Raw genomic sequence first — 18,731 nt, 5'->3', positions numbered from 1 at the left:
AAATTTGGCTTTGGTGTTAATTTTAATAAGTGGATTAGAATGATATATAAAGCTCCTATTGCTACTGTTGTCACTAACAACTGTAGGTCTCCTTTTTTTCAGCTTTCACGGCGGACAAGACAAGGTTGTCTATTAAGTCCTTTGTTATTTAATTTAATATTAGAACCCCTTGCTATTGCTCTTCGTGAAGCTAAAAATATTCATGGGATCTTTGTGAATGAGACCATTCATAAGATTTCTCTTTAACGCTGACGATTTATTGGTTTATATATCTAATCCCGAAGAATCCATTCCTGCCTTGCTAAAATTATTCAATGAATTTGGAGGTTTTTCAGGATATAAAATAAATTTTAGTAAAAGTGAATTGTTTCCTTTAAGTGAATCTGTCTCTATACATGATAATACTCCTTTCAAAGTCACGGATTCTTTTAGATATCTAGGTGTTATAGTCTCTAAAAAATATAAGGATCTTTATAAAGCTAATTTCATTCCCTTGGTAGACTCTATGAAGTATTTACTTAGTAGATGGAGTCCACTTACATTTTCACTTGTCAGTCATATCCATATAGTTAAATGATGATTTTACCAAAATTTTTATATTTATTTCAGGATATCCCTGTTTTTTTGACTAAGAAGTTTTTTGATCAGATTGATTCTATTATTTTATCTTTTATTTGGAATAATGAAAGACCAAGAATTAGTAAATGTCACTTGCAGAAGTTGAAAAAGGATGGAGGTCTTGCTTTGTCTAATTTAAGAATGTATTACTGGACTGTTAATGTGCGATACATGTCCTTTTGGTTATATTGAGTTGATAATAACAATCGGCCAATTTGGGTAGACCTGGAATTGAAAGCTGTGAAACAGTTTTATTTAACCTCGTTATTGGGAGTTGCTTTACCTATACAATTAGCTAAAGTTGCTAATTTAAACCTATACCCTGTGATGAAGCATTCCTTACAAATTTTTTGGCTTCAGTTCCGCAATTTTTTTAATCTTAAAAAATGTAAACTTTGTAGTTTAATTTATTGAAATTACTTTTTTAAGCCTTCTTTGAGTGATCCAATCTTTTACTTTGAGAAAATAAATGTATTAATTCTTTTTTGGATTTATTTAAAGAAGATAGATTGATGACTTTTGAACAATTAGTTGATAAAAATTCTCTTTCATACTCACGCTTTTTACAATACCTTCAAGTTAGACATTTCTCACAAAAATATTTAAGTAATTTTCCTTATATATTGGAGGCTGACCTGTTAGATACTATTATGAGTATGAACCCTTCGACGAAGGGTTCCATTGGAAGAATTTATAATTTATTATCACAATAGGATAAGCGTCCTTTATTTACAATTAAACAAGATTGGGAAAAGGAATTTAATTTGACTTTTATGATGGAAGATTGGATGTGGATTCTGAAGCTGGTTAACTCTTCTTTGATCTATGCTAGTCATTCACTGATTCAATTTAAAATTGTACATCGTTACCATTTGACGAAGGAGAAACTGTCTAAAATATTTTCTAATGTTGATAGTTATTGTGATAGATGTAAAACTGAGGCAGCTACACTGACACACATGTTTTGGTCTTGTTCTATACTGGAACAATTCTGGAAGTCAGTTTTTTGACAATTTCTAAAGCATTTAAAATTAATTTACAACCTAACAAATGAACTGTGCTTTTTGGAATAATTCCTCAAAATATCCATGGCATTTCTGTGTCTGACCAATATGTTATTGCATTTGTTACATTGATAGCTAGGAGGGCCATTTTGTTGAACTGGAAGGATACATCAGCTCATACTTCGTCACAATGGTTCTCTCAAGTGTTCTTATTCTCAGTTTTGGGGACAGAGAGGGGACTTCGGAGGAAGGTCAGAGTTTATGAGCAGGTATGTGGGGAAGTTTTAGGTCAGATTATGGTTTAGGGACAGGGATGTGGGGGAGTTAGAGGTCAGGCAGATTCTAGGCCTCTGCTCTGCACTTCGAGTTCAAAGGCCAGTGAAGTAGACAGGTAACGAAAGACATCCAGATGCCAAGCCTCCACTCTGCACTCGAAGGCCAGCGATGTGGGAATAGCAACATGGACTGTCGCAAATTGATGGGTTCCTGTATCATATGTCCGTGTGAGCAGGAGGCATGAAGGCTGGAGTTTCAATGTGTCCGAAGTTCAAGCCTGGAGCTTGAGGTCCCATCATCTGCCAGAATGGGAGTCAAAGTTCAAAGTTCATTTATTATCAAAGTTTGTACACTGCATGCAACCTTGAGATTTTTCTCCGTACAAGCAGCCACAAAACAAAGAAATACAATAGAACCTTTTAAAAAAGACCATCAAATATCCAGCGTGCATAAAAAAACATGCAAACAATAAAAGTAAGCAAATAACATTCAGAACTGAAGTTCACAGCCACAAAGCCAGTTATTACTGCAGCTGGTCCAGAAGCCCGTAAGTCGCAGGCCACAGCCTCAGCTCAGTGCAGAGACAAGGAAACCTTGTGGAGCAGTGAGCTGAACACCTCACCTCCAGCCTTAACTCCCAGACCCTTTCAATCTGTCCCGGCGCTTAAGTCGGCCAATCAGCGAGTCGTTCCTCGGTCTCGGGCCAGGACCCTGCCACTTTGATATACTATCAGGCCCAAAGCCCTGGCACCTCAATCTGGCCCATACCCAACCTTTCCAATTCAGTCCAGCTCTTAAAGTGGTCGAACATCAGCTTGTTCCTCACTCTCGGGCCCAGGCCCCACCACTTCAACTCTTCCTCGCCTCGATCCTGCTGCTTCGAAATGCCTCCAAGTTAGAGTTGCCAACCATCCCGTATTAGCCGGAACATCCCGTATATTGGGCTAAATTGGTTTGTCCCATACGGGACCACCCTTGTTCCGTATTTCCCCCACGAAGGTAGAACGTTCCTATGAAACCTTTCATGCCGAAATGGCATAAAGCGAAGAAGCAATTACCATTAATTTATATGGGAAAAGTTTTTGAGCGTTCCCAGACCCAAAAAATAACCTACCAAATCATACCAAATAACACATAAGACCTAAAATAACACTAACATAGCAGGAATGATATGATAAATACACAGCCTATATAAAGTAGAAATAATGTATGTAGAGTGTAGTTTCACTGAACAGAATCGCCAAAACCAATTTGTAGAAAAAATATTGACACGTACATGCATGAGCACGCCATGTATGCGCAAGTCACGCATGCGCACACAGGTGCCCGCGCAAGGCTTCATGGTCATGGTAGTCTTTCTCAGGGTAAACACAAGTGTTCCGTATTTGACTGCTACTTTTGTCCCTTATTTGGGAGTGAGAAAGTTGGCAACCCTACTCCAAGTCCACTCCAACAGCCAAACATTGGTTCACTTCCCGCTCTCGGTCCCAGGCCCTACCACCTCGATTCAGCCCATACACACCATGCTGCAACAGTCCTGCAGCTTCAAGTCTTCAGTTCACGCCACAAAAATGCCAGGTTGTACCGGGGCTTTGAAAGTTCAACTCCAAAAGGGAAGTTACAGACTATTGATTGCAGTGATCATTTTTGAGAAGAAGTGAGATTAATAAAGTAGTTTATAGCTGTGTTTGCTGGCAGCAAGTTATCGCCGTGCTGAACCTCTGCAATCAATATCAATGATCAATGCCCAAAGGTTGATCGGAAGTCTGGCAGTCGTAGCCCAATGGCCGAAGCCTGGAGTGAGAGAGTGAGAGAGAGAGAGAGAGTGTGTGTGTGTGTGTGTGTGTCTGTGTGTGTGTATGTGTGTGTGTGTGTATGTCTGTGTGTGTCTGTGTGTGTGTGTGTGTATGTCTGTGTGTGTCTGTGTGTGTGTGTATGTCTGTGTGTGTGTGTGTGTGTATGTCTGTGTGTGTGTATGTCTGTGTGTGTCTGTGTGTGTATGTCTGTGTGTGTGTATGTCTGTGTGTGTCTGTGTGTGTGTGTGTGTATGTCTGTGTGTGTGTGTGTATGTCTGTGTGTCTGTGTGTGTGTGTGTGTGTATGTCTGTGTGTGTGTGTGTGTGTGTGTGTGTGTGTGTGTATGTCTGTGTGTGTGTGTGTGTGTGTGTGTATGTCTGTGTGTGTGTGTGTATGTCTGTGTGTGTCTGTGTGTGGTGTGTGTGTGTATGTCTGTGTGTGTGTGTGTGTGTGTGTGTGTATGTCTGTGTGTGTGTGTGTATGTCTGTGTGTGTGTGTGTGTGTGTGTATGTCTGTGTGTGTCTGTGTGTGTGTGTGTGTATGTCTGTGTGTGTGTGTGTGTGTGTGTGTGTATGTCTGTGTGTGTGTGTGGTGTGTGTGTGTATGTCTGTGTGTGTGTGTGTGTGTGTGTGTGTGTGTGTGTGTATGTCTGTGTGTGTGTGTATGTCTGTGTGTCTGTGTGTGTGTGTGTGTGTGTATGTCTGTGTGTGTGTGTGTGTGTGTGTGTGTGTGTGTGTGTGTCTGTGTGTGTGTGTGTGTGTGTGTATGTCTGTGTGTGTGTGTGTGTGTGTGTGTGTGTGTGTGTCTGTGTGTGTGTGTGTGTATGTGTGTGTGTGTGTGTGTGTGTGTGTGTGAGTGTGTGTGTGTGTGTATGTCTGTGTGTGTGTGTGTGTGTGTGTGTGTGTGTGTGTGTGTGTGTGTCTGTGTGTGTCGGGGGGTGGGTGAGAGAGAAGAAAGGGGCTTGTTTTACTGTTGTTTTATTGCTTGTTGTGTTCTGTGTTGTTCTGCCGAGCAGTGTGGGCATGCTACGTTGGCAATGGAATGTGTGACGGCAATTGCGGACTGCCCCAGCACACCCTTAGATTGCTTTGGTTGTTAATGACAATGGCGTATTTCACTGTTTATTTTGATGTACCTGTGATATGTAAATGAATCTGCATCTGAATCTCATTCAAGCCCAAAGACCAAAGGAGAATTTCTCTCCCAATATAAAGAAAAAGGAAAGAAAACGATTTAAAAACTGGTGAAGGAAAATGCCAATGCAATATATTTTTAAAAAAACATTAACTGAATCTGGAAAAAAATGCAATTGCTTACTTTTAGTTTTATCATTAAAGTTGAATGCAATTTTTCTGAGAGATCTTTCCGAAGAGTTTTTGCACTGTCTGTATCAGAAAGGGCATCGGGTGCTTGCAGCTAATTGCATTGGCAGCTCTGACATCTGGGGCATTGTTTCTGTTTATCTGGCAAATGACAAAAAGACAGACGTTATCTTCCAGACTATCAAGTTGTAGAGGTCAGCAAAACAATAGCTGCACACAAGCCAGAGGCAGGGGGTTTTCCTCTCCTGGCCTCTGACCAAGGTGGCCTCATCCTCAGATAATGAGCACAGTACACAAGCCTTATCCCTGTCCTTCTACTTATTTGCTCAATTTACCTTGTGGTGACCTTGAGAAAGCTTAAGATTCAAGATTCAAAACCGTTTAATGTCATTTCCTGTACACAAGTGTAAGGAGAATGAAATAGTAATTGTAATTCTGGATCCAATTCAACACAAAAACACACACAATATATATAAATACATAAGATACCTTATGTACATAGATTGATTATATGTCCATGAAGTGAACTAGGCCGTACATAAGGTGACTAACAAGAAATAATAAAGTAGTTGTGGAGTTAGTGGGTGGAGGAGTTGATCAGTCTTACTGCTTGAGGAAAGTAACTGCTTTTGAGCATGATGGTCCTGCTGTGGTTGTTATGCAGTCTCCTCCCTTTTGCGAGTGGGACAAAACAGTCCATGAGCAGGGTGGGTGGGATCCTTCATGATGTTCCTGTACCTTTCTGTATATATGTCCTTGATGGCAAGTAGACTGATGCTTGTGATGTGTTGGGCAGTTTTACCACTCATAGTCGAGTCTCACTGTCTACTGCAGTGCAGCTTCTGTACCAAGCAGTGATACAGCTTGTCACGATGCTCTCTACTGTGCATCTGTAGAATGACTTGAGTATAGATGTGAAAAGTCCAGCTCTCTTCAGCCTCCTCAGAAAGCAGAACCATTGGTGAGCTTTCCTGACTGTGTAGGATGTGCTCTGGGACTATGAGAGGTTGTTTGTGATGTGCATTTCCAGGAATTCGAAACTGCTCGTTATGGTTCATATTCTACATGGAGGTCGGTGACCAGTGGTGTTCCACAGGTATCCCTCCTCTTTGTGATTTTTATAAATGACCTGGATGAAGAAGTAGAAGTGGGGGTTAGTAAGTTTGCTGGTGACACAAAGGTTCGGGGTGTTGCGGATAGTCTAGCAAGTTTGTCGGCGGTTACAGCAGGACAACAATAGGATGCAGAACTGGGCTGAGAAGTGGCAGAAGTGTGAAATGGTTCATTTTGGTAGGTCAAAGTTGAAGACAGAATATAATATTATTGGTAAGAGCCTTGGCAGTGTAGAGGATCAGAGAGATCTTGGGGTCCAAGTCCATAGGACATACAAAGCTGCTGAGCATGTTGACAGTGCTGTTAAGACTGGGCATATGGTGTGATGGCCTTCATCAACCACGGGATTGAGTTCAAGAGCCTTGAAGTAATGTTACAGCTATATAAGACGTCAGTCAGGCCCCACTTGGAGTACTGTGTTCAGTTCTGGTCACCTCACTACAGGAATGATGTGAATACTATAGAGAGAGTGCAGAGGAGATTTACAAGGATGTTGCTTGGATTGGAAAGCATATCTTAATAAAATAGGTTGAGTGAACTTGTTCTTTTCTCGTTGGAGCAACAGAGGATGAGAGGTGACCTGATAGAGGTGTATAAGATGATGAGAGGCATTGATCATGTGGATAGTCAGAGGCTTTTTCCCAGGGCTGAAATGACTAAAATGAGGGGGAATAGTTTCAAGGTGCTTAGAAGTAGGTACAAGGGGGATGTCAGGGGTAAGTTTTTCACACAGAGAGTGGTGGGTGTGTGGAATGCACTGCCGGTGACAGTCATGGTGGCAGATACAATAGGGTCTTTTTAGAATCTCTTAGATAGTACATGGAGCTTAGAAAAACAGAGGGCTATGCGGTAGGATAATTCTCTGCAGCTTCTAGAGTAAGTTACATGGTCGGCACAACATTGTGGGCCAAAGGGCCTGTAATGTGCAGCAGATTTCTATGTTCTATGTTCTATGTTTCCGCTGGTGTGTGTGGTATGAGCTATTTGATATTTGTGTAATATCTCTTCATTTTCTCTAATAATAGACAGCTCAAATTGATTTTTTTATCTTCTTTTGATACAGAGGTGTTAAGTGTTACTATGACTAAACCCCAGCTCACAGGAGCTTCACTTTGGTGCATTAGTTCAAGCATCGTGCTTTATTTTGAATGACAAATCTGTTTCAAATACTCATTAAATCAGCAAGTAGAACTCTGAGCCAAATGGGTGTGATTAACTCATCACACACCAAAAATATTACAGAGAGTAGCATTGGTTCAGCTGTTGCATGTAAAGTGATTTAAGGCTCGCATATAAAAGCAGAACATACTGGAAATGCACAACTGATCAGGCAGCATCAATGAAGAAAGAAGCAGAGTTAATATTTCAGATCAATGACTCTTCACAAGAGCTGGAAAAGTTTGAAGTTGTAGAGAAAGGTATGGCGGGGTGGGAAAATGAGAATATGGGTTAAAGGCAGGAGACAGCTAGAAGAGGAATGGAGTGGAGAACTGAAATGACCATCGAATGGAAGGCTACTGCCCGTCAAGCCACTGGTGCTCAGGGCAGCAATGAAAGTCCTCCACCTCTGGTGGTGTTCAGGCCCTCCTTCATCATGTCAGTAGTTCGGTTTTTACTACTGTCAGTCACGCAAGCCCCGGGTGGAGACTCAGGAATACCATCGCATTCAGGTGTAGAAGGATTCTTCATTGCTGTCTCCATAACAGTCAGGGTTGTTAGTCCTGAGCTGAGCCCCGAACCTGGAGGACCAGTGAACCACTCTTAGTCTGGCCTCTACCCTTTGACCTATTTTGGCATAGGTAACCTACTAGGACCCAAAGCATTGAGCCTTGACTCCAGCTAGCATAGGTCTCAGGGTCACTGAGGCACGCAAGCCTCCAACCATGACAAGGTTGTGATCCTCTTGGGGGATTGAATGAAAGCCAAGGTCAAACTTTCTGCAAGGTGGTCACCAGTCTGCAGGGTAGAGGAGAGCACATTGTGAACAGTGGATACGGCAGGTTAAGTTGAAAAGAGTGCAAATAAATTGTTGCTTCACTTAATAGGGCATTTAGAACCCTTTGTAGTTAGAGGTGTTAAGGGAGAGGCCATTTCCTGTTATTTCACAGGAAGGTACTAAGAGAAAAGGAGAAAATTGGTGCTGATGGAACATTCCAGAGAGAATTCTCTCCTAAAAATTTTGCAAGAGGAAAGAAGAGGAGATGAATCTGATGATAACTTACATTGGAAGTATGGAAAACATTGAACGTGGAGGCTGGTGGGACAGTAGGTGAGGATAAGGAGCACCCTCTCCTGATTCTGCATGGGAGGGAGAAAGCTAAAGAGCAAAAAATGAAAGAGAAATGGCTGAGTGTTCTGTCAACCAAAGCATAGACAAACAAAGACATACTGTATTAGTTACACTGGTGTGCAAAGCTGTATCAACAGTCAGAGACTGAGAAGGTAAAATTTTGTCCAGGCAGGAAACAAGGTGTAATAGAGTGCAGTAAATCAGCTGTGAGAGTTAGCTGGCTTACAGCTTAACCCTTAATTTAAGAGAAAGTCGAGGAGGAGAAAGAAAGAGTTGGAGATGGATCAGATGCAAGTGAGGCAAAGTGGAAACTAACTATGAGATTGAAAGACTTCATCCAATTCAAGTCAAGAGCAAAGTGTGACACTGATACTGTCATCAACACACAGGGAAATGAGGGAAAATGAGGATTAGAACAGAAGCCAAGAATTTTCCTCGTGTTCCACAGGAAGGCATAGTTTGAAACAATATGTGTTCCTATGGATACATCTTTAAATCAGTTAAAATGAGTGGAGTTAATGAAAAAAATGTCCAGTGCAAGAACAGATTCAGCCAATGGAATGCAGGTGATGGTGAATAGGGTTGGCCTCTGTTCAGGGGAATAAAGGGCCATCAGGGGAATGAGCAATAATGGGACTCTATATTCCAGATGAAAACTGGGCCTCAAATTCTTTTGGACCAATCACATCCCTCCACTACTCCCAGTCTAAATGTTTGAAGCTGGCGAACGGGCACATTAAGACTTGCAAAGCAGATGTGATAATGGTTTTCCATTGCCCTTCCTCACTCCATTGCTGTAGATTTGTTATCTCTCTTACGCCTACTATTCTCCAATTCAAGCAGAAAGCCCCTGGATTTTTTGATAGAAACCAACACCGAGGATTCAACGGCATTAGGTTGAATTCTCTTCTGCCTAAGACTGAGCAGAACAGAGTTGGGGAATAAGGGACAATTCAGAGCAATAAGGCCAATTTTAATTGAACACCAATTTCATCCCATCCTCTTATACTGGCAATTGTCCCCCTATCTTCCAGCTGTCCACTTCCCTCCATAGATGCTACCTGAACTTTTGGTAGGGCACTGAGGAGTGTGGTAGAACAAAGTGATCTGGGAATACTGATCCATTGTTGTGACTCCCAATGATAACCACCGCAGAGACATGCTGCTGGTAGTATAAAAGTGTTCATTCTGTACACAAGCTGACAGTATTTGGAGTCACTCTGGAGAGAGGCTCCCTGACCCAACATTAGGTAACAGCAAGACAGTTCTATGGTTACAATGAATTCATAATGCTTCCTTTGAGTTGCATATAGATACCTAGATTTTCACACCAATATTCCAAGCACCCTAAATTGAATGTTAATCACCACTTTCTCTGAGCTGCATTCATGCATATGCAGACATCTCAGGTCAGTGGGGTGTTTCCTGGTTTGCAATCAAACCCTGTCTGCAAATCCAAGAAGACCATTGTTCTGAGCTGCATTTTAAATTTAATCTACAATCCACATTCAGATACGAAAGACAGGTTGAAATTAATACCTTCTATATTCCATAAACTCCAGAATACATCCTAACATCTATAATTCATTGAAAGTGGCATCACAGGTAGATAGGGACGGAAAGAGTGTCTTGGATATATTGGACTTTATAAATCAGAGCACTAAATGCAGGAGTTGGGATAATATACTGAAGTTGTGTATAAGACATTGATGAAGTTGAATTGAAGTGTTGTGTGCAGTTCTGGTCACCAACCTACATTAAAGATATCAATAAGCTAGAAAGAGTGCAGAGAACATGTACAATGATGTTTCCAGGACTTGAGGACCTGAGTTATAAAGAAAGATTGAATAGGTTAAGATTTTATTCTCCAGAGTAGAGGAGAATTAGGGAAGATCTGATAGAAGTATACAAAATCATGAGGTATAGATACAATAAATACACACAGATTTATCCCCCGAGGTTGAGTGAGATTAGAACTAGAAGTCATAGACATCATAAGCCCATAAGACATTGGAGCAGAATTAGGCCATTCAGCCCATCAAATCCGCTTCCCCATTCCATCATTGCTGATTTATTCTCTCTCTCAACCCTGTTCTCCTGCTTTCTTCCCGTAACCTTTGACACCCTGATTAATCAAGAACCTATCAACTTTAGCCTTAAATATACCCAATGACTTTGCCTGCACAGCATCTATGGCAATGAGTATCACAGATTCACTGCCTTCTGGCTCAAGAAATGTTTCCACATCTCTGTTCTAAATGAATGTCCCTCTATTCTGAGATGGTGCCCTCTGGTCCTAGACTCCCCCACTATAGGAAATATCCTCTCCACATCCACTCAGTCTAGGTCTTTCAGTATTCGAAAAGTTTCAATAAAATCTTCCTTCATTCCTTCAAACTCCAGTGAGAACAGAGCCAAAGCCATCAAACACTCATCATAAGTTAATCCTTGCATTCCTGGGATCATTCACTTTCCTACACCACATTCCATCCATCTCTTCTCAGCCCATTCTCCCAATCTGACTAACTACTTCTGCAGACACCCTGCTTCCTCAACACTACCTGTCCCTCCATCGGAATTCATATCATCCTCAAACTTGGCCACATCTTCCCAACCACTGAGGTCAGACTAACTAGCCTATAATTTCCCTTCTTCTGCCTCTTTTCCTTCTTGAAGTCTGGAGTGACATTTCCAATTTTCCAGTCCTTAGGAACCATGCCAAACTCTATTGAATCTTGAAAGATCATTACTAATGCCTCCACAATCTCTTCAGTCACCTCTTTCAGAACCCTGGGGGTAGTCCATCTGGTCCAGGTTACTTATCTGTCTTCAGACCTTTCAGCTTCCCAAGCAGTTTCTCCATAGTAATAGCAATGACTCGCACTTCTTCCCCCGACACTCTCGCATTTCTGATGTTCTGCTGGTGACTTCCACAGTAAAGGCTGATGCAAAATACTTATTAAATTCATCTAAGCATTTCTTTGTCCCTCATAACTAACTCTCCAGCATCATTTTTCAATGGTCCAATATCCACTCTCATCTCTCTTTTGCTCTTTATATATCTGGAAAAAACTTTCTGTATCCTCTTTTATAATTATATGTCATCTAGATTTAGGGTGAAAGGTGAAATATTTAAGGGGAACCCTGTAGGAGAACATCTTCACTCAGTGGGTAGTGAGTCACTAGAATGAGCTCCCAGCAGAAGTGGTGGATGCAGGTTCAATTGATCAGACTGACTAATTCACGCTGATACAATTGTATTTCTATGTTATATTGACTGTCCTGTTGTACATAGCATTTATTCCAAATGACTATAAATTGCACATTTAGATGGAGACAACGTAAAGATTTTTACTCGTCATGTATATGAAGGATGTAAGTAATAAAGTCAATTCAATTCAACATTTAAGAGAAGCTTGGATAGGTACATGGATGGGAGGGGTATGCAGGGCTATGGTCCCGCTGCAGATAGTTGGGATTAGACAGATTAATAGTGCAATACAGACTAGATGGGCCAAAGAGCCTCTTTCTGTGGTGTAGTGGTTTTTGACTCTATGACCCCATGACCTGCTGAGTTCCTCCAGCATCTTGCTTGTTGCTCCGGTTTCCAAAATCTGTCGTCTTTTGTGTCTCTTCCATCATTGTCCCACTCCCACCAGGACTATCATCAGAATCTTCTCACCTCAGTCCAATGTATAATAGCACAGCACAGACAGAGATGGTGGGGTGGTTGCTGGGTGCTGGAGCCAACAAAAGAGGCTCAGCTTTCGCCCACTCAGTTTCCTGGAGTGTGAATCAAGGCCATAATCTTTAGAAAACCCTACGGAACCATATTGTCTTTGCAAAGGTGTTAACAGCGGAAACTCCTAATGAAGAAACAAAATGCTCAATATCCAGTTTGTCCCAACCCCAAGTGAGCTAAGTTACAGAAAAAGAACTGCAACACCAAAGCAGATCACTTGGCCCTTATTGCTGATGTTGTCCCCTTCCATCTCCGTTACATCCAACCACATCCATTTATTCTGCCATCCATTTATCCAGCTTCCCCTTATATCTTCAATTACCCCATTTGATTTTAATTTCTGTAATTTTACCATTTTCAGAGCTTCGAGTTTTGAGTTTCTGCTGATGGTTTATTTTTTTATTTTTATTTACATTTTTTGAGGGTCCCCAAGAATTAAAGGAGGAGGAATTCACAGTAGAAACCTCCACTTTCCCCTCCTTCTAAATTTTTCACCCACCCACACAAAACATGCTTAAAGCGCTTAAGAAATCAATATCAGCAAGAAGATCCCATAGTACACTAATTAGCTCACAGAACGATTACCACGTTGAAACCAGAACACTAAACCCATTATTACAACTGTTTTAGTAGTCTTAATGTGCCTGTTCATCAGCTTCTAAACACCACTTTAATAGGGTAAGTGTCCTTAAATGCACAAGCTTCCTAAAGCTCATTGAAAGAAGCCAGTTCCTTTTGATTTTTCTTAAATACCTTTTCAATTCATCCACACAGTAGTTACCACAAACTGACATGAGACATGGACAGAGCAATGTACACAAATTGCTGGAGGAACACAGCTCAGCACATCACAGGAACCAGCCTTCCTTCTATGGGCTCTGTCTATACTTCTCACTTCTTCAGTTAAGCCATCCCAGATATTTTCTCTTCTCCTCTCTACCATCGGGCAGAAGATGCAACGTCCTGAAAGCACGTACCATCAAGCTCAAGGATAATTTATACTCCAGGGTTATCAGGCTATTGAACAGGCATGTGGAGAAGATGATTCCTACGGTAGGGGAGTCTAAAGCCAGAGGACACAGTCTCTTGTAGAATTGAGATGAAGAGGAATTTCTTTAGCCAGAGAGTGGTGAATCTGTGGAATTCATTGCCACAGGAGAATGTAGAGGCCAAGTCATTGGGTATATTTAAGGAAGAAGTTGATAGGTTCTTAATTAGTCAGAGTATGAAAGGATGCGGAGAGAAGGCAGGAGATTGGGGCTGAGAGGGAAAATGGATCAGCCATGATGAAATGGTGGAGCTGGCTTGATAGGCCAAATGGCCTAATTCTGCTCCTATATCTTATAGTCTTATGGTCTTATATACAATAAGATGAAATCTTGACCTCACAATCTACCTCTTTATTATTTTGCACTTTATCGTTTATCTGGACTGCACATTTTTGGAAGTTTTTACACTTTATCCTACATTTTTATTGTTTTAATTTATTCTACCTCAGGGCACTGTGAAATAATTTGATCTGTATGAACCGTATGCATGACGAGCTTTTCATTGTTTCTTGGTACCTGTGACAATAATAAACCAAAACCAATTCCACAGATATATATCCAAGATGGATGATCAGTGACAGTCAAGCCCTTCTTATATGATCTACTCAGCTTTTTGTTTTGCTGTCACTAATTAACTCATTTCTTTTGGGACAACAAGAAATGATTGAAATTTCTTTTCTTAATAAATAGAAATGAACTCTTTAACCTCTGCAAATTATAGGATTTATTGAGCCAATAATGGCAACCGTGAAAATGATGTTCTTCTGTGCGAAGTGGCAGGGAAGTACCATATCATGAGATCCTGAAGCTCAGACAAAACATTACAAAGGTAGACCAATTGATCTGGAAGGGAATTTCACTGATAACTAATTATTCTTGGCACAAGCACCCTATTGGTGGAGAAGGGTGCAATTAAGATCAGAAATGCTCAGTGGGCTGGAAATGGAGGGTGATGATTAGCTCAGAGACTTGTGGGAGCTGCAGAAAGTTACAGATCAGCCATATGAATCAGAGAACCCGGCTACCAGAAATAGATGTTTCTTTTTGAAATTTATTTAACTTTAAATAATCAAATTGCTTCTTAGTGTTGAGCGTGTTTTTTAAGTCTTAAATCTAATGGAGTAATATTTTTAATAGAGTCATTGAACACTACAGCACAGAAACAGGCCCTTCAGCCCATCTAGTCCATGCCAAACTATTATTCTACCTAGTCCCATTGATCTGCAACCACATCATGACCCTCCATATCCCTCCCATCTATACACCTAATCAAATTTCTCTTAAATATTGAAATGGAGCGCATCCACCATTTCCTCTGGCTGCTCATTCCACACACTCACCACCCTCTGAGTGAAGAAGTTCTCTCTCATGTTCTCCTTAAATATTTTGCTTTTCACTTTAATCCATGACTTCTTGTTAACATGTTAACATTATTTTTTTTTGATGTGTCAAAAGACATTTGTAAATGCTTGTGAGTCTGGAGAGGGAGTCATCACCAGTTGTTAATACCATTACCTCAATGTAGCTGACTGTATCAGTGCTGTGTTGGGCCACAAAGAAATCCTGGGGGGATACTCCTTATGAAAAATGGCATCAATCCATGTTTCTGGGGGCACATGTTCAGTGATTTCAGTGCAACAAAAATTTGGCCCTAATGAGACAAAGCTGGTGCCGGGAGATGGTGTTCATTGTGACAGAACCCACAGAAAACTTGGCAGAGAAGATTCTGGTTATAGAAGGATCATTGGTTGCAAGAGTTTTTCCTTCTTGGGTAATCGATGAAATAATTGGTAGCAGATTTTTGCAAGTCGAGTGAAAAATACTGCAACACAAACCATAGTGGCTGCATCAGCAAACTGAAAAAAGAGATCTCTTTTAAAAACAATTTACAGTGTATGTATTCTTTGTGGTTATTAAATTTATATTAAACCCTACCGCAAAAGGTGGCACAGAATTAACATTCTCTTGGAAGAGAAGAGCAAATTATTTGGATCCATTTAGTCTGTGGACCTTGCGGGATTCTCGAAAGGTTGCTATTTTATGTCCATACAAGTGTAAGCCTCCACATGAGTACCAGGAACTAGAATGAACAAGAGAAATCTGCAGATGCTGGAAATCCGAGCAACACACACAAAATGCTGGAGGAACTCAGCAGGCCAGGCAGCATCTATGGAAAAGGGCAGTCAACATTTCGGGCCAAGACCCTTCAGCAGATCCTACTGAAGGGTCTCAGCCTGAAACGTTGACTGTACTCTTTTCCTCCAGCATTGTGTTACAGTTTGGCTGGTTATCTACAGCCACAACCTATGTTAATGCAGAAACAGCAGGCAATGGACGCGTGTGCTTTGATATGGTGTACATTTGACTTTTCCAAGGGACTTTCTCCAATCAAGCAACACTTCAGTATCTACATTCATACTCTTGTCAGATCCTTGTCATTCTGCCTCTCTGATTTTGTCCAGCCCCTCCTTGATCGAATTGCACCTTTCGAATTCTGATCCATTGACCGCTCCCCTGAATAAAGTTCTAAAGATTCAAAGTACATTTATTATCAAAGTATGCATGCAGTATACAACCTTAAGATTCATCTTCCCACAGATATCCACGAAACAAAGAAACACCTGGAACCGGTTCAAAGAAAACAGCAGACACCCAACCAACTTGCAAAGAAAAAGAACAAATCGTAGAAGCAGCAAAAAAGGAGTGAAAAGCACGCGGAATATAAAACATCAAACCATAGAGTCATTGGAACAGTCTAGCAACTGTCAGTTTAATTTGGTGCTGTGTCGTTCATCGACTGCAGTTTGCAGAGCCACTCAGCCCTGATCAAAATTGCACCAACTAGCAATTAAAAAAGAAGAAACCAGAAGCCAGAAACACATATAACATGAACTGTTGAGTCATGTCCACACACCACATTAATCTAAACCTTAATAATCTTGAATCTTGAATCTCCCAATGCTAAGTGTTCCCTCCTCCATTTGGGCTGCCTCGATTCTAAGGTCTGGAATTCTTAACCTATCCTCTCTTACCCTCTCAAAACTGCTTCCCTGAACTGAGCTAAAAGCAGGTTAGCTGTCACAACACCTCCTTCTAACCTTCGGTGTGATTCTGTCCTTGGAAATTCCTCTGAAGGACTTTGGGATGAAATTGGTAATGTGAGGATATGCGCATCAGGAAAGGGTGATAAAGCTGCGGTTCTCTTCCCATGGAAGTTCTTTATTATAGAATCTGTGGTTTATGTTACAACAAACAACATGCTGGAGGAATGTAGGTCAGGCAGTATCTGTGGATGGAAATGAACAGTCAATATTTGTGGTCAAGACCCTTCATCTGGACTGGTTTCTGTTTCCTCTTTCAATTTCTCAGCTAAGTTTGCAATGTCTGCATCCCTACACAAGCAATTTTGAAAGGTTTAGCATGTGTGTAGTTTGATAAGCAGTGCACTCCTAATGCCATTTATACTAGGCTTCTGCCAGTATAGAAACGTAGACACATAGAAACCAGCAGCACAATACAAGCCGTTCAGCCCACAATACTGTGACGAACATGTCCCTATCTTAGAACCACCTAGGCTTACCCACAGCCCTCTATTTTTCTAAGCTCCATGTACCTGTCCAGGAGTCTCTTAAAGACCCTATTGTTTCCGCCTCCACCACCGTCGCCAGCAGCCCATTCCATGCACTCACCACTCTCTGCATAAAAAACTTACCCCTGACATCTCCTCTGTACCTACTTCTAAGCACCCTAAAACTATGCCCTCTCATGCTAGCCATTTCAGCCCTGGGAAAAAGGCTCTGACTATCCACATGGTCAATGCCTCTCATTATCTTGTACACCTCTATCAGATCATCTCTCATCCTCCGTTGCTCCAAGGAGAAAAGGCCGAGTTCACTCAACCTATTCTTATAAGGCATGCTCCCCAGGCAACATCCTCGTAAATCTCTGCACCCTTTCTATGATTTCCATATCCTTCTTGTAGTGAGGATTCCTCAATCCCATGGTGAATGAAGGCTAATGAGCCATATGCCTTCTTAACCACAGAGTCAACCTGCGTAGCAGCTTTGAGTGTCCTATGGACTCAGGCCCCAAGATCCCTCTGATCCTCCACACTGCCAACAGTCTAACCATTAATGCTATATTCTGCCATTATATTTGACCTAACAAAATGAACCACCTCACATTTATCTGGGTTGAACTTCATCTGCCACTTCTCAGCCCAGTTTTGCATCCTATCGATGTCCTGCTCTAACCTCTGACTATCCCTCTGGATTATCCACAATACCCCCCAACCTTTGTGTGATCAGCAAATTTACTAACCCGTCCCTTCACTTCCTCATCCAGGTCATTTATAAAAATCACGAAAAGTAGGGGTCCCAGAACAGATCCCTGAGGCACACCACTGGTCACTGACCTCCATGCAGAATATGACTCATCTACAACCACTCTTTGCCTTCTGTGGGCAAGCCAATTCTGGATCCACAAAGCAATGTCTCCTTGGATCTCATGCCTCCTTACTTTCTCAATAAGCCTTGCATGGGGTACCTTATCAAATGCCTTGCTGATATCCATATACACTACATCTACTGCTCTACCTTCATCAATGTGTTCAGTCACATCCTCAAAAAAATCAATCAGACTCGTAAGGCACGACCTGCCTTTGACAAAGACATGCTGACTATTCCTAATCATATTATACCTCTCCAAATGTTCATAAGTCCTGCCTCTCCATCAACTTACCAACCACTGAAGTAAGACTCACTGGTCTATAATTTTCTGGGCTATCCCTACTCCCTTTCTTGAATAATGGAACAACATCCACAACCCTTCAATCCTCTGGAACCTCTCCCGTCCTCATTGATGATGCAAAGATCATTGCCAGAGGCTCAGCAATCTCCTCTCTCACTTCCCACAGTAGCCTGGGGTATATCTAACATGATGCTTTCCAAAAGCTCCAGCACATGCTCTTCCTTAATATCTACATGCTCAAGCTTTTCAGTGCACTGCAAGTCATCCCTACAATCGCCAAGATCCTTTTCCATAGTGAATACTGAAGCAAAGTATTCATTATTTATCTCTGCTATCTCCTCTGGTTCCATACACACTTTTCCACTGTCACACTTGATTGGTCATATTCTCGCACGCCTTATCCTCTTGCTCTTCACATACTTGTAGAATGCCTTGGGATTTCCCTTAATCCTGTCTGCCAAGGCCTTCTCATGGCCTCTTCTGGCTCTTCTAATTTCCTTCTTAAGCTCCTTCCTGCTAGCCTTATAATCTTCTAGATCTCTATCATCACCTAGGTTTTTGAACATTTCGTAAGCTCTTCTTTTCTTCTTGACTAGATTTACAACAGCCTTTGTACACTATGGTTTCTCTACCCTACCATCCTTTCCTTGTCTCATTGGAATCTACCTATGCAGAAGCCCATGCAAATATCCCATGAACATTTGCCACATTTCTTCTGTACATTTCCCTGAGAACATCTGTTTTCAATTTATGCTTCCAAGTTCCTGCCTGA

The sequence above is a fragment of the Mobula birostris genome, chromosome 23 (assembly GCF_030028105.1).
Source record: "Mobula birostris isolate sMobBir1 chromosome 23, sMobBir1.hap1, whole genome shotgun sequence".
NCBI classification, from domain to species: domain Eukaryota; kingdom Metazoa; phylum Chordata; class Chondrichthyes; order Myliobatiformes; family Myliobatidae; genus Mobula; species Mobula birostris.
The sequence above is the reverse complement of the archived record's forward strand: the minus strand, read 5'-3'. Positions refer to the sequence as shown.